Source organism: Calonectris borealis, chromosome 15 (assembly GCF_964195595.1).
Source record: "Calonectris borealis chromosome 15, bCalBor7.hap1.2, whole genome shotgun sequence".
Lineage (NCBI taxonomy): Eukaryota > Metazoa > Chordata > Aves > Procellariiformes > Procellariidae > Calonectris > Calonectris borealis.
The window spans coordinates 2,126,715-2,142,189 of record NC_134326.1 but is presented as its reverse complement, the minus strand read 5'-3'; the positions used below and the strand labels follow the sequence as shown (position 1 = coordinate 2,142,189).

The 15,475-nt window shown below is 66.3% G+C and overlaps 1 protein-coding gene across 1 annotated transcript in view; it reads left to right on the top strand.

Annotated features, from left to right (window-relative positions):
• Positions 1–1,366: 1,366 nt before the first annotated feature.
• The window catches only part of CXXC5 (CXXC finger protein 5), a 39,496-nt gene continuing 25,387 nt past the window's right edge, over positions 1,367–15,475 (top strand). The window contains exon 1 of the mRNA XM_075163968.1: positions 1,367–1,477. The gene's annotated coding sequence lies outside the window, so the exon portion shown is untranslated. The remainder of the gene's footprint in view (positions 1,478–15,475) is intronic.

The following is a 15,475-nucleotide window of genomic DNA, read 5'->3' as shown; positions in this document are numbered from 1 at the left end:
CCTCACCCCCCGACCAAAGCAATGCTCCCTGTGCACCCAGGCGTGGCGGTGGGATGGGGGGGGCTCTGCGCCCCCGAGGGCCCCTCCCACTTCTGCACCCCAGGCACTCAGGGGTCACCCTGGTTTCTGCGCCCCGCTGCCGGCCGCACCCCACGGGGGTGTCAGAGGGATGTGGGCACCCCACACGGGACACAGAGGGATGGGGTACACATGGGGGACCCCACATGGGACACAGAGGGATGGGGTGCACGAGAGGGCAGACCCCACAGGGGGGACAGAGGGAGGGGCACATGCCAGGGGACAGCCCACGGGAGACTCAGAGGGATGGGCACCCCATGGGGGGCAGAGGGATGGGCGCCCCACAGAGGGAACAGAGGGGTGGGGAACACTCTGGGGTCACCCCACGGTGGGGGACGGAGGGATGGGGGCCTCCTGCCGAGGTGAAGCTTCACGGGGTGGACGGGGGACATGCCCCATGGGGTGACACCCCATTTTGGTGGTGGGTGGGAGGCACACTGGGGTGACACCCCACAGGGGCAGATGGGACATGGGGATACACAGTGGGGTGACACCTGTAGGGGTGGATGGGACACGGGGGGGGCACAGCAGGGTGAAACCCACGGGGACAGGTGGGGCATGGGGTGCACAGGGGGGTGACACCCGTGGGGGTGGATGGGACACGGGGGGGACATCATGGTGACACCCATGGGTGAGGCTGGGACACGGGGAGCACAGTGGGGTGAAACCAGGTGGGGCTCGGGGTGTACAGGGGGGTGAAACCCGTGGGGGCGGATGGGACATGGAGAGCACACCACCGTGACACCCTCTGGGGGTGAATGGGACATGGGGGGGCACAGCGGGATGACACCCGTGGGGGCAGATGGGACATGGGGGGCACACCACAACGGCATCTTGTGGGGGTGGGTGGGATGTAGGGTGCACCGCACAGTGACACCCGTGGGTGTGGGTGGGACATGGGGGGAGGGCACACCATGGTGACGTCCTACGGGTGCTGGTGGGACACGGGAGGGGGCACAGTGGGGTGACACCCGGGGGGGCACACCGCAATGACCCTCATGGGGGTGGCTAGGACCCGGGGAGGGCACACCACAGCGACACCCGTGGGGGGTGGACGGCCCACGGGGGCCACAGCGGGGTGACACCCGCGCGGGCAGGTGGGACGCGAGGGGGACACCACGGTGACACCCGCGGGGGCGGCTGGGACACGGGGGGGGTGGTGGTGGTGGTCTACACGGCGATGGGGTCGGGCGAGCCGGGGAGGGGGAGTGCGGCGGGCGGCGCGCGCGTGGGGCGGCGGGGGGCGCGCGCGGCGCGGCGCGGCGCGGCGTGGCTGGTGGCGCGGGGCGGTCCGGTCCGGTCCGGGTTTTGCCGGCAGCCGCGGGCAGCGGCGGCGGCGGCAGCGCCGTGCAGCGCGATTCGGGGGCTGTGCACTCCCAGAGCGAGCGGCGATGTGGAGGTGGGTGTGCGGCGGCGGCGAGGCACCGAGCCCGCCTCGGCTCCCCTCTCCCCGGCGCCGGGCAGGTGCTGACCCCCCCCCCCGCCCCCGTCCCTCCCCCCAGCTCCCGGGCAGCCCCCGCCGCTCCCGGCAGCGCTGCCCGCAGCGGCGGCTCCCGGACCGCCGGTAGCTGCCGGCCCCCGGGGCCGCTCCGGCGGCGGAGTTGGAGGCGGGGGGGGGGGCGTGTGGGGGGGTGGGGTGGTGGTGAAAGGGGAGGGGGGGAGAAGAAAAAGTTTGGCGGGGGCTGGCTGCGGCTCGCCCCGCTCCGCCCGGCGCCGTTACCGGGGCTGCCCGCGGCGGCGGCGGGGCGCGGAGCTGGCCGCCTGCCCGCCTGCCCGCGCCGGGGCCCGGCCGGTGCTGCCTGCGCGGCGCCCGGGCGGCCCCGCCGCTTCCCGGGGGGGTCGGCGGGGTAACGAGCAAAGTTTTTCTCGGTGCGGCTGAACCCCCGTCTGTCCCCCCCCCCCCTCCGCGTCCCCTTTCCCGGTACCCCGCACCCCGGCGGGGATGCTCTGGGAGCCGGGTGGGGGGAGGGATGGGGGCGAGCCCCCCCCCGCCGCCCCGGGCCGCCGCGGCATCGCCCGGTGGTTTCCCGGGTGACAATGGTGGCGGCGGGGCCGGGGGGCGGCGGGGGCGGCAGCGCCGCGGCGCCGGGGGGAGGCAGCGGGCAGCGCGCGGGGCCGGCCACCGCCACCCGCGGGGGATCTCGCGTGGGGGGGTGGTGCTGGGGGGGGGAGCCCTCACCCGGCGCCTGTGGCTTGCAGCGGCCCCTCCGCGCTCGGGTTCCCCGCGCGTGGGTTGCTCTCCCCTCCCCCGGGGGTGCGCCGGGCTTCAGCGGCAGTTTGGCTCCTCCACCGGTGACCGGCAGCGGGGTGGCCGTGGGAGCGGCGCCGCTCGCCATCGCCCAGCCATGTGCAACAACTAACCCAACTTTACTATCCCCCCCCAAGTAATTCCCCCCCCCCCCCTCGCCGTCAGACGGGATTCGAAAACCCCCCGCTCCCCCCCATCTCCGCTGGGGAGGGCACCCAACGCACCCTGAGACCCAAAGATCCAGCCGGATCGCAGCGCCCGCCGTGTAATATCCCTCGTACGCGCCCGGCGCTGCCAGCCCCAAAGCTATCGTGGATTTTGGGAGCGATGCCTGAACCCTGGGATTATGGCACCAAACTCCGCTGAATTGCGGCCCCACGGGCCCCTCGGTGGGTTCCCCCCGCCCCTTATTTTATTTTTATTATTACTATTTTTTATCGCCGCATCCCGCAACCGGCGACGTCCTTCTTGCGGGCCCGCGTTCGCTTTGGGTCGATTTATTCTTTGCTGGGATGATTGATTGGGGAGAGAAGGAGGGGGGGGTGGGATGGCGATTGGGGGGGGGCAAAGCGCCGCCGCCCGCCCCGCTCCGCGTCCCACGCATAAACAAAGCTGCGCACACATCCTGCGATAACGGATCACATGTGTGCGCCGCGCCGTCGCCCCTGACCCCGGCCGGGCAACCTTTACCCCCCGCCGCCCGCTGCCTGCAAGCGACCCTGGGAAGGGAGGGGGGGAAGGATGGGGGGGGCTGACGTGCTGCGGGGATGGGGGGGTCTGAGGCAGGATTTGGGGAAGGGGGGGATGCACAAGCCCGGCTACCTGGGGCGCGGGGCCGGAGCCGGCGGAAGTTTTGTTTCTCTGGAAACGGGCCCTTGCTGTGTCAGCAGCCCCTTTGTGCCGCTTTGTCCGTTCCCCCCCCGGCCCCCTCGCCCAGCGGCGGGGCCGCACCTGGGGCTGCGGAGGGACAGACCCCCCCGTCCGCTCCCTGTCCCCTCGCTGCTCCCCGGGGAGCTGGGTTGCGTCCCCCTCCCCGGGAGGGCAGCGGGGTTGAGACAAGGAGGGGTCGGATGGGAAGGCGGAGGGGGATGAGGTGGTGACCCCTCGAAGATACCGCTCAGCAGGAGCACTCGTAGGCATGGAAACCCTTCTCTGTCCGTCTGTCCGTCCATCTCTCCTTAAAATTTCTATCCGGAAAAGCTTTGCAGAACCATCTTCTCTGGCAGCACCCCCCTGTTCCCAGCATCCGAACCCGGCAGGGACGCCAGCTCTCGCCTCCCCGGCGGTGCCGGCGGCTCTTGCCACCGCATCGAATTCAAATCGGTCGCGGCGTCACGTGGGCCGAGCCTCGAACCCGAAAAGTGTCACCGCGCGTGGTGGCTCCGGCTCACGGCAGATACCCAGCGAAGGCCCGGCAAACCCGGGATGCCGGTACCGGTGTCGCCCCGACGATGCCGCCCCGCAGATGTCGCGCCCTGACCTCGGGGCTGGCGTCGGGGTGTGTGTGTGTGGGGGACACGATGACGGGACGATGGGGACGGGGACGCGCCGGCGTGTGACAACAAAAGCAAAGTAACAAAGGACCCGCCGGTGGCGCTCAGAAGTTCGTCCCGGCCCCCCGCTGCGGCCGTCCGGCGCCGTCCGGGGATTTGGTGGCCTCGTGGGCAGGGAGGGGGTTTTGCCTGTTTGCCTGCCGGGGGTGCAGGCAGGGCTTTGGGGGGGTGCTTGTGCCGGGCGCCGCACACGCCTCCACCGCCACCGCCTCGGTGGGAAGAAGGCAGGAGGCGGCCGAGTCGTCCTTGACATGGATTTTGTGGCGGAGATGCGGGCAGCCGGCGCCGCGCTGCCAGGCGCCTGCCTGCACCTCCTGCCCGTGGCGCGAGGGGGGCGGGCAGGGGAGAGGGGCTCCGGGCGCCGCGCCCCAAAATTCAGCCTGACCCTCCTCTTCCTCCTCCTCGGCAAAGGCGGGCCGTGGGGGAGATGCCGTGGGGCGTGTTTTGGGGATCCCCCACCCTGGGGGTCACTCGCCTGCCGACATCTCCCGGTGTCACCAAGGCCCTCCCAGGCTGGACGGGCAGGTGTCGGCGGCGCAGGAGCTGCTTGCCCGGGACCTGGGGACGCTGCAGGACTTGGAGGTGGCACCCTCTCCCCAAAATTGTCTCCTCTGCCAAATCTCCTGCTTGGGGGGCTGGGAGGAGGGCTGGATCCTGGGCACTTGGCCCTCGCAGCCAGCATCTCCCCAGCACCTCCTGCCGTGGCTGTTCAAGGCTCAGCCGAGGCTGGATCCGGCCCCGGCTGGTCCCGGACCCTCCACCTCCATCCCCACCCCCAGCAGGGACATTCCCCGGGGTGGCGGAGCGGGTGCCGCCGTTCCCCTGCCTCTCCTTGCCCTGCCGGCACGTTTGTTTTCCCAAACCCCGGCCGTAGGAACAACCTCTTGATTAAGTGTATTAATAGTTAAACTTTCAGCTCATAGCTTAAACTCACCAGACCACGAAAAGCTCCCTCCTTTACTCATGCTCTGTTGCTCAACTAAAATATTGCACTCAAAAGGGTTGGTTTTTTTTTTCTTTTCCCCTCCTTTTCCCCAGACTCGACTTTGACTCCTGGGAGCGTGGGGGGTCTTGCAGGGCTCCCCTGCCTGGGGGGGGACCCCCAGTTGTCCCCGTTGCCCCTCGCAGCCACCCCTCTGCGAAGAGCCCTGGGCAGGGAGGTTGGGGGGGGCTCGCCTGGCCGGGCGTCCCCCCAGTGAATGGGGATCTTGAAGCCCAGCCAGGCTGGGGAGGAGGATGGGAACCACCATGAAATGGTGGCCCCCCGCCCCGGGGGGGGACACGGGGATGGGCTGCGGTGGGTGGGGATGGGATGGAGCTGCTGGTAGCTGGTGTGTGGGATCGGCTGTTTTCGTGCCAGGCAGGATGGGGCAGGAGGAACGGTGAGAGGTTCAGCCATGCCAAGTGCCAAGGTCCTGCAGCTGGGTGGGAGCAACCCCCAGTCCCAGCACAGCCTGGGGACGGGTGGGTTGGGAGCACCCTGTGGAGAAGGACTGGGGGGTACTGGCGGGTGGCAGACGGGACATGAGCCGGCACTGTGCACTCACAGCCCAGAAAGCCAGTTGCATCCTGGGCTGCATCACCGGCAGCGTGGCCAGCAGGGCGAGGAGGGGATGCTCCTCTGCTCCGCTCTGGTGAGACCCCCCTGGGGCACTGCGTCCAGCTCTGGGGACCCCAGCACAAGACAGATATGGACCTGTGAGAAGAGGCCACCGAAATGGTCCGAGGGCTGGGACAGCTCTGCTACGGAGAGAGGCTGAGAGAGTTGGGGGTGTTCAGCCTGGAGAAGGTTCCGGGGAGACCTTACTGCAGCCTTTCAGTACTTGAAGGGGGCTTACAAGAAGGATGGAGAGAGACTTTTCTCCAGGCCCTGTAGTGACGGGACAAGGGGCAACGGTTTTAAACTGCAAGAGGGCAGGGTTAGATTGGACATAGGGAAGACATGTTTTACGATGAGGGTGGTGAGACACTGGGACAGGTTGCCCAGAGGAGCTGTGGATGTGCCATCATTGGAAGTGTTCAAGGCCAGGCTGGAAGGGGCTTTGAGCGACCTGGTCTGGTGGAAGACGTCCCTGCCCATGGAAGGGGGATTGGACTGGATGGTCTTCGGAGGTCCCTTCCAACCCAAACCCTTCTGTGATTCGATGAGGGGGGGCAGTGGCATAGAATGTGCAGGAGGGAAGAGCAAGGGGGTGGCTGGAGGAGGAACCAGCTCCAGGAGGAACCAGCAGGAAAGCCTGGGCCCAGAGCGGTGGGGAGGAAACCTGTGGGTTTGCTCCCGCTCAGGAGTGGCTCTGCGTGGGGAGTGGGGCAGGATCAGGCCTGCAGCAGACTTTGCCTTCACCAGAGGGACCTCCCTGGTGGCGAGGTGGGCTGTGACTCCTCGTGCTGGGGAAGCCGCCGGGTGAGCATCAGGGCATGGAGGTGAGGAGCAGCCTGCATCTCCATCCATGCCCCGCGTCCCTTGGGATGCCCGCAGAGTTGGAGCCCTAGGAGAGCTCCAGGGAGAGCTAGGCAGCAGGACGGTGTGACTCCAGTGAGTGGCTGAGGGTGACCTGTGGGTCCCATCACCTTTGGGAGAGTCCAAAGGGCATGTTTTACCCTGGTCAATGGCCCTCGGGTTGAAAGACCAGGGTTGAAAGAAGCTTTTGGGTCCATCCACATCTCAGTGCTGATGGTGCGAACGTGCCATGGAGCAGGTCCTCGCCCTGCCAAGTATTCTCTCCTTTCAGGGCACGGCAGGGCTGGGGGGATGCATTGATAACGTCTTTGGAGTGGTTTCATCCTGGCTTGCAAGCAGGTGGAGGGCACTGACGGTCTGAGATGACAGCCCTTGCCGCACATGGGTGGCAGCCTGTTATTATGTGAATAAAAGGATTTTGAAGGTCACAAGGTTTTCAAGAGGCTGCCTTGGTGTCTCTGGTTTCCACCCATCCATCGTTATGGCATGGAAAAGGGACTTGAATAACGGCCCTGCTGTGTCCACCTTGTGAAGGTTTGGCTCCCAGGCCGTGGTCTTCCCTTTAGATTTGTGGGTCCGGCTCCGTGTCCGCGTACTCGAACAGCGTCACTCGTACCAAAGCATCTTCCATTGCCAGAACTTGGACATCCTTTGTGCTGGGAGGATGAGGACCCGTCCCCTCCACAGAGTGACGCCTCTGGCGTGGAGGCCCAGGTGTGGGAAGGTACGTGTTGGCCTTGACCCTGGAACTGGTGGCAAAGAAAGAAAATGCTGTTTTCTGATTTTCCAAGTGGGATGAGCTTCTCCATCTCCACTCTCCCGGCTCAGAGAGGTGGGAGCTGGAAAACGGCTTAGGTCACTGGCTCTGCCCCATGTCAATGCTGCGATACACTTCTTCAGCGGGGGCACGGTGTGGGTGACGGATGGGACCTGCGCCATGGTGTGAGACGTAGCCTGTCATTTCTGGGTCACTTCTGAGATGGGCACCTTTGTGGCACCAGACACTGGGTGGTGGCAGGGCTGGGGAATGGTGCTGTCCTGGCCCCGCGGGCTGCGAGGTGCTTGTGGGTGACTCCAGTGGGTTCTGTGTGGCTGCTGCCACCCCTAAGACCCCAAATGACCCCGGCATACATGTGCTCAGCACTTGTTGGACTTGTGGGGATGGCCCAGGCTTGAGCAGGAGTTGGGTTTGTGCTCTGGTATGATGAGATGGGGCACGGTCACCTCCGGTGTCCTCTGGTGCTGCTGTCTCTGGTCATCTCTTGGTTTGCTGGTGGTTGCCCACTGTTGGAAGGCAGCCCTGGTCTCGCCTGCGGCTGTGGCTTGATGGATGTTTCATTTTTGGCTTTGCAAACCCGCCATGAGTTCATGCCTCTGCTCCAGCTCTTCGTAGGGATATCTGGGCGATATCCGTCTCTCACGGTCTTCCTTATGAGGGTCTTCGGCTGTGTCCAAACGAGCAATGCAGCTCCATCCGCTCAGACCCCAGGTGGTCTCTTGGTGTCCCCAAGGGTCCTGGGGTCATCAGTTCTCACTTATTTTTGCTGGGACTCGCCCATGTGGCTTTGGTGCCTCTTTCTCTCCCTCAGGGGCTGGCCAAAAGAAGCAGTTTGGGGTCCAGGTCTGAGTCCCGAGTCTCTCACTTGAACTTCCTGAAGGCTGAGGGGTTCTCACTTGGACATCCTGACCCTGAAGGGTCCGAAGCGTTTGCAGATCCAGGTGCTCTCAGCTCTGCTGCCTCCGTGCCCCGTGGGCTCTTCTCCGCTGTGCCTGCTTGCTGCTCGGAGGCAGGTTCCTGCTCTCCAGCCTCTCCTGGAGCTGGAGCGTGGCCGGGGAGGACCATTTGTGCCTAAGGAGCGTTGATGTCTTGGGGATGGCTCGAGACCCTTCAACGCTGGTGCAAAGCCTGATGGAGGAAGGTCTACACCCGTGGGAGGTGCAGACCAGTGCTCTGCCCTCTGCTTTGCAGGAGTCTGTCATTGGGTTTGGGTCCAGGTCAAGGGAGGGCAAATGAACTCTGCCCACAGACGTTGCTTGGAGGCCGTGTGGGGTCTTGCCTCCTTTCATAGACTCACAGAAGGGTTTGGATTGGAAGGGACCTTCAAAGATCATCTAGTCCAAACCCCCTCGGAAGATCTAGGGACATCTTCACTAGATCAGGTTCCTCAGAGCCCCGTCCAACATGACTTTGAACACTTCCAATGATGGAAGTGGAGCATCCACAGCTCCTCTGGGCAACCTGTCCCAGTCTCACCACCCTCATTGTAAAACATTTCTTCCTTATGTCCAACCTAACCCTGCCCTCTTTCAGTTTAAAACCGTTGCCCCTTGTCCTGTCACTACACTACCCCTGCCTTGGTAGAAAGTCTTCTTCTGTCTTTCCTGTAACCCCCCTTTATATGTTGAAAGGTCTTTCAGCAGCTCGGGATCTCGACTGGGCCGCGGGGAGGTGAGGGGTGGGAGTGGCTGGTGGCCAGGCTTGCGGAAAGCCAGGGCGGCCGAACCCAGGGCTGCGAGTGCCGGGCTGGGTGGTTCTTCCCCACCTCCCCGTCCTGCACCCGTGCCATGTTTGGCTGGGATCACAGCAGGGAGGTAGATCCCAGGCACCCATCGCTCCCGGGGTGCCCGCGGCCGCTCTCCATCCCTGCGCCCCGCTGCCAGCCGGGGACTTTTCCCCCAGTTCCCGCAGCCCGTGGGAGCGAGCGGCCGAGGATCGCTGGCTGGGGGAGCGCTCCTCTTGCCCTCTGCTTTACCTTCTGCATCTTGCTAATCTGATGACCGGAGGTATGCGAAGCATTTCAAATATGGCCTCGTTAGCTGGCTCCGGACAGAGCACGCAAGAGGCGTTTCTTCACACTCCTATTCCAGCCGGCTGTTGCCGTTCCCTCCTCCCACGGGCATCCCGCTGCCGTTTGCCCCGCGCCGGCTGGGATCGGCACGGCCAGTCGAGCCCATCCTGCCCGGCCGCGGGATGGATGTGTCCTTTTGCAGGTCAGCTCTTGCTGCGCCAGTGGCCGTGGGCGGGCGCCGGGTCCCACGGTGATTTGAGAGCGTGGTTGGGCGCGTGGGTGAGGGGCAAGCGCGTGCCGATGCCGGGGAGCGGGATGTCCCCTCTGCCCGCAGCCTCGGCGGGTGCCCAAGCCTCCCGCAGCGCGCCCAGCCCGCCGGAAAGACCTGGCGGGGCAGCCCAGGGCACGCGCGACGGGTGGCCTTGGGGGGGTCCCAGGGAGTCCCCTGGGAGCAGGGGGCTCTCAGAGAGGCGCCAGGGTGGGGGACGCGGGGCGGTGGGTGCTGGCCCTGGTGGGAAGCACCCAGCGTGGGGAGGGGTGTGGTGCGGCTCTGGGCGCAGTGGGGGGGATACCCTGGGATCCCCAGGGAATGGGTGCTCCCCAGTGGGACTGCAGCCCGTCTCCGGCCGGCTCTCCGGGATGGTCCTCGTGGTGCTGTGCCCGTGAGGGTGCTGTGGCACCCACCTCGGGGTGCTGTGGCTCTGCCTGACCCACCCCCCTGGGATGACGAGCGGAGCATTCCCTCCGTCTGCCCATCCGTGTGCATCTGTGCCTCCCCATCCCCTCCGTGCCCCGCTGCACATCACCGAATCGGCACCGAATCCGGCCGCCCGCCGGAAGGGGCCCCATTGCCGATGGCGCTGCCGTGCTTCCGCCTGGCCGGGGCCGCCCGCCCGCAGCGCCAGCGCTGGTGGGGACCCTCCGCTTTTGATGTCCCCAGCGTCCCCTGCCTTGCCGCGGCGGCAGCGGGAGCCTGGCAGCGTCTCCCCGCTCCGCTGAAGGAGCTATTTAAGGCTGGGGCGGGGGGAGAAAAATAAATGTAGAAGATGAAGATGATGAGGATGGCTCCGGCCGCCCTCGGGGACAGCTGGCCCAGCGTTGGCGTCCCTGGGGAGGGGACACCGTGGCCCAGCACGGCCCGGCACGGCCCCGGCAGGGCTGGGAGCCGGACGCCAGGCATTTGCGCTTTAATGCATCAGGACAGCTTGCAAATTCCAGCCTGGCGCGGCAAGGTGCCGGCCGCGGTCGAGCGTGCGCTGTCTCGCGGCCGAGAGGGCCGCGCTGCCATAACCGGTTAGCTCGCCGGCTGCCGGCGGGGCACGAGGGCTGGCGGGGGGCTGGGGGCCGGGGCAGGGCTGCGGGCAGCCCCTGCCTCCCGCCGGGCCGGGGGGGCTCCGCGCAGCCCCCCGCTGCAGCAGAGAGGGGGGCAGTCCCGGTACGGCGGCGGCACAGCAGGAGGTTGGCCTGAAAGGGCAGATCTGTAGGGACCCTCGTCCGTCCCTTCTGCAGGGAGCCCTGTCCCACCATCTGCAGGGACCCCTGTCCCCTCCTGTCCGCAAGGACCCTGTCCCACCCTTCTGCAGGGAGCCCTGTCCCCCTTGTCCCCCCCTCGTCTGCAAAACCCCCTGTCCCCCTTCTACAGAGCCCCCTGCTCCCTCATCTATAGGGACCCCTGTCCCCCCATCTACAGGGGCCCTGTCCCCCATCTTCAGAGCCCCAAGCTCGCCCCCGTCTTCAGGAATCCCTGTCCCCCCCTTCTGCAGGGAACCCTGTCCCTCCGTCCTCAGAGCCCTGTGTCCCCCCCATCCACAGGGACCCCTGTCCCCCTGTCTGCAGACCCCTGTCCCCGCCGTCGGCAGAGGCCCGGGGTGATTCCCAGCGATGCCCGTGATGACCTGGAGGCGGTTCAAGGGCAGCCTGTGCCGTCTGAATCCCTGGGGAAGGGGGTGACCTCTCATCTCTACAGATGGGGAAACTGAGGCAGGGAACAGCGGCACTGCTGCCCGTGCCCCCAGCACCGCCGCGCTTCGGGGCCCCGCGTGTCCGGCAGGGGGATGCTCCCGGGGGTCCTCGTGCACCTCGGCCGTGGGGGGGTGCAAACCGGCGGCGGATGGTTTTCCACCAAATCCTTTCTAAGAGGCAATTTCTCATCCTTTCCCTAAATATTTCCTAAACGTTTGAGCCCGTCAGTGGAGCTGAGACCCGCAGGCTTTGCCTCCGTTGCCCGGCGTGCCCGCATCTCCCCGCCGCCGCGTCGCCGCCCTTCTCCCCATCCTCACATTCGGGTTCCTTAAATAAAAAAACCTTTAAAAACACGTGTTGGCCACCTCGCTGGGAAAAGCTGGTGTCACCTTGAGCGCTAAACCCGCGGCGCCCGGGGCCTCGGCGCACGCTCGCTGGGCTCTGGGTGCTCCCTGGCCCCGCTCCGGCCGGGAGCAGCCGGCGGTCGCTGCGTCTTGGGCTGGCGGAGGATGGGGCTTTTTTCCTTTGCGAAGGCGTTGGGGGATTAGCGAGAGGATTAGTAAATATGACCCCAGGTAAAGATTAAGACCCAAAAAAAAAGGAAAAAAGGTGGGTTTTTTTTCCCCCCCATGCTGATGCACCGCGAAGATTAAAACGGGATGAGTTCATGCTGCGGCCGGCGGTGCATTTGGGGGGGGGGCAGCAGGGAGGGATGGGGGGACGGGGCAGTGATGGGGGCTGTGTCTGCGGGTCCGGAATGGGGGACCTGGGGGGCCAGGGGCAGGTCCCTGGGGGTCCCCAGGGGCCAGGCTGCCTGTGGCTGGTGCTGGCTCCTGGCAGCGTGTGATGGGGAGGGGATTTTTGGGTGGGGGGGGGCATATTGATAACCACTGCCAGCCCAATCCTGGAAATAACTGGCGCTGGGCTGCGGGGCGGCAGCTTCAGCAGCTCGTCCCAAAGGCTGATAGCTCAGCATGGGGCTGGGAGTAAGTCCCCCAGCCCACAGCTGCCCCCGTTAGAGGGGGGCGTTGCTCCCGTCCCACCCGAGCTCCCACTCCCACACAGCACCCCGCCACGCGGCCGCCTCCGGGGCTGACCGGGGACCTGGTCTGAATATTCAGGCAATAAAGCTCCTCGCCTTTGGCCGGGCCCCCCTCCCTCAGTGGCTCTGGGGCCGGGGGGGCTCCCGGCAGAGCCCCAGCAATTTCTGCTTCCCAGTGCTCCCCTGGGAAGTGCCAGGAAGGGGGGACAAGGAGGTCCCCTCCAGCACATGGATGGTCCCCGCTGCGCTGGGAGGGGACCAACTTCCCTGCCATGGTGCTTTCGTGTCCCTTCGGTGAGGGGGGAGATGCTGAGACTGGGAGCAAAGGAAATTGGGGAGACCCCCTCTGGGCTGTCCGGCCTTTCTGAAGGACCACGCGACCAGTATGTGTACTGGGAGGAAACCGGAGTGGCCGTCTCTGGGGAAGATGGGCGGTGGTGACCCCAGCACAGCTGGGTCCTCGTCCCTTCTCCTCCCCGTCCGCCCAGGGCAGGGCTGGCCCCGGGGAGCCCGGACCTCTCCCCTGGGTCCTCGGGAGCTCCGGGGGGTGAAGCGGAGCCAGCCCTGCTTTGGGCACCTCCCGGCGGGGTTGACCCCTCCGTGGGGGCTGAGCCTTTTTGGGGGGGCTGAGCACTCTCTTGGTGGTCAAACACTGTTTTGGGGGGCTGAGCACCAGCTTGGGGGTCAACCGTCATTTTAGGGGGCTAAGGACAAGCTTGGGGGTTGAGCACCATTTTGGGGGACTGAACGCTGGCTTGGGGGTCAAGCAGCGGTTTGGGGTGTTGAGCACTGGGTCGGGGGGCTGAGCACCATTTCGATGGGCTGAGCACCAGCTCGGGTGTCAAGCACCGTTTTGGAGGGCTGAGCACCAGCATAGGGGTTGAGCATCATTTTGGGGGGCTGAGAACCGTCTCGGTGGTCAAGCATCCTTCTGGAGGGCTAAGCACTGGCTTGGGGGTCAAGCACTGGTTTGGGGGGTCGAGCGCTGGTTTGGGGGGCTGAGCACCATTTCGAGGGGCTGGCTTGAGGGTTGTGCACCGCCTTGGGGGGCTGAGCACCAGCATGGGGGTCGAGCAGCATTTTAGGAGGCCGAGTACCAGCTTGGGGGTCAAGCACTGTTTTGGGGGCCTGGGCGCCAGTTTGGGGTCTGAGCTCTGGCTTGGGGGTCGAGCACCAGCTCAGTGGTTGAGCACTGGTTTGGGGGTTGAGCACCAGCTCAGGGGCTGAGCGCTGATTCAGGGGGCTGAGCACCAGCTTGGGACTTGAGCACCATTTCGGGGGGCTGAGCACCGTCTCAGGGGTCAAGCACCGGTCCAGGGGGCTGAGCACCCGCTCAGGGGTTCAGCACTCGCTTGCGGGGGCTGAGCACTGGCTTGGGGGTTGAGCGCTATTTTGGGAAGCTGAGCACCAGTTTGGGAAGCTGATCACCCAGCGGAAACCAGGACAGCACTGAGCACCGGTTTGGGGGGCTGAGCACCGGCTCGGGGGTTGAGCACTGGCTTGGGGGGGCTGAGTGCTGGTTCTGGGTTCGAGCCCTGGTTTGAGGGGCTGAGCCCCAGCTCGGGGGTTAAGCGCCGGCTCGCGGGGCTGAGCACCGGCTCCGCAGCTGGGTAGGCTGATGTGACACCAGGGTGATGTGGGCAGGTCCAGCCACCGCTCGCTCGGGCGTTTCACAGCCTGCGGGGTTGGATCCAGCAGCGGTGAAGACCAACAGGCAGCTGGGGGCTGGATCCTTCCTGGGAGTGCTGGGGGGGTCCCGCTGAGGATGTGCTCCTGCCTCGCACCCCGTGCTGTGGGGCTGGGGGCTGGCGGTGCCGGCGGGGGTGTTCCTGCTCCCTCTTTGCTCCTTCGCGCACGCTCGTACGGGGTGGCCGCGGGATGGGGAGTAGCATGAAAAAACGAATCTGGGTCCCTTTGCTGGCACCAAGTGGGTGAGCGCATCCCAGCTCTTCCCTGCCTCAGTTTCCCTCCTGCAGGGTCTCCCCGCTGCCTCCTGCCCGCGGGGGTTCGGCTGTCCAGCTGCCCTCCTGCCGGGCTGCCGTGGGGCATCCCTGCCCAGGCAGGCAGGGCAGGCAGGGATGGGAAGGAACGCCTCATCCCCACACCCCGCGGCAGGTTGGCTGGCACCCTGGGCGGTGCTGGGGTACCAAGAGCATCCCCCTGAGTGTCCCCCTGGGAGCTCGGCTGCGGTGGGGTGGTGCTGGCAAGCCCTCACCCGGCCAAATCCATGCTGGAGCCCGAGCCCGCTCTCCCTGGCAGCCATCATCAGCCAGGGACCGAATCCACCAGGACCACCTCCTGGAGCAGAGGTGCCCCTCGAGCTGGTACCCATGCCCGTGCCGTGGTGCTGGTGTGCGAGGGGGTGCGTGCCTGGGTGCGGGGAGCACCGTCCCCTTCCTGCTGAGCTGCTGCTGTCGGAGAGCAGAGAACCGCGGGGTCCCTTTCCCCGGGGGTCTGCAGGCCTGGGATGGCGCGAGGAGGCGGTGAAGAGGAGCCCGAGGTGTCTCCCAGCCCCAGGGGAAGGAAGGCCACGAGCCCATTGTTTTTGCTTCGCCCATCACCTTGAACTCTGCCGGTCCCGGCCGTCCTGGGGACCCATCTGTCACCCGGGGTGGCAGCGGCTGCACCTTCCCCTCCGCCCCGGGGGAGGCCAGGGGACGAGGGCAGGGCTTCTTCCCGGCGCCGGGGCCGTGCCGTGTCCCAGGGCTTGTCCCTCGTGCCGTCCCTGCCGCAGCACCCGCTCTGGTAGCGCCGTCGGGCTCCTCGCGGCGTTTCCTTCCTTTCCATGGGATGCGGCCCTCCTCCTCCTCCTCGGGGATGTCCCCTCTCCTCCCGGGGGTGGGGGGCAGATCCAGAGCAGGAGGAGGATGCCTGCAGCTCCATGCCCAGCGTCTGCACCACCAGCGCTCCCCGCCTGGGACTGGGCTCTCTGCGTCCCCCAGCGGGGGTCCTGCCGGTGCCGTGTCCCCGTGGGCTTTCTGGGACATGGTGGCACTGGGAGCCGCGCAGGGTGTGATGACCGTAGAAGGTCCCCTCGTAGGAGAGGGAGGAGTGATGCCGCTGGGGACACCGGTCTTGCCAAGTCCCATCCTGGAGGACAAAATCCTGCTCTTCCCCAGCTCGGCTTGCTTTGCCCTGGGATGCTGCTGCTGGCTGCTCCCCAAAAGCTCTCCCAGGGGATGACCATGGGGCGAGGGGCTGGGGTCTCCCTGTGCCCATCCCAAACTTGCCCAGGGACTCCATCCTGGAGCTGGAGTCGGTGCCCCGGAGCGGGAAACAGCTCCTGGGTCCCTGAGCGGGTGCACCCCACCTGGCCCCGCTGCCCCTAAGCACCCAGCATCA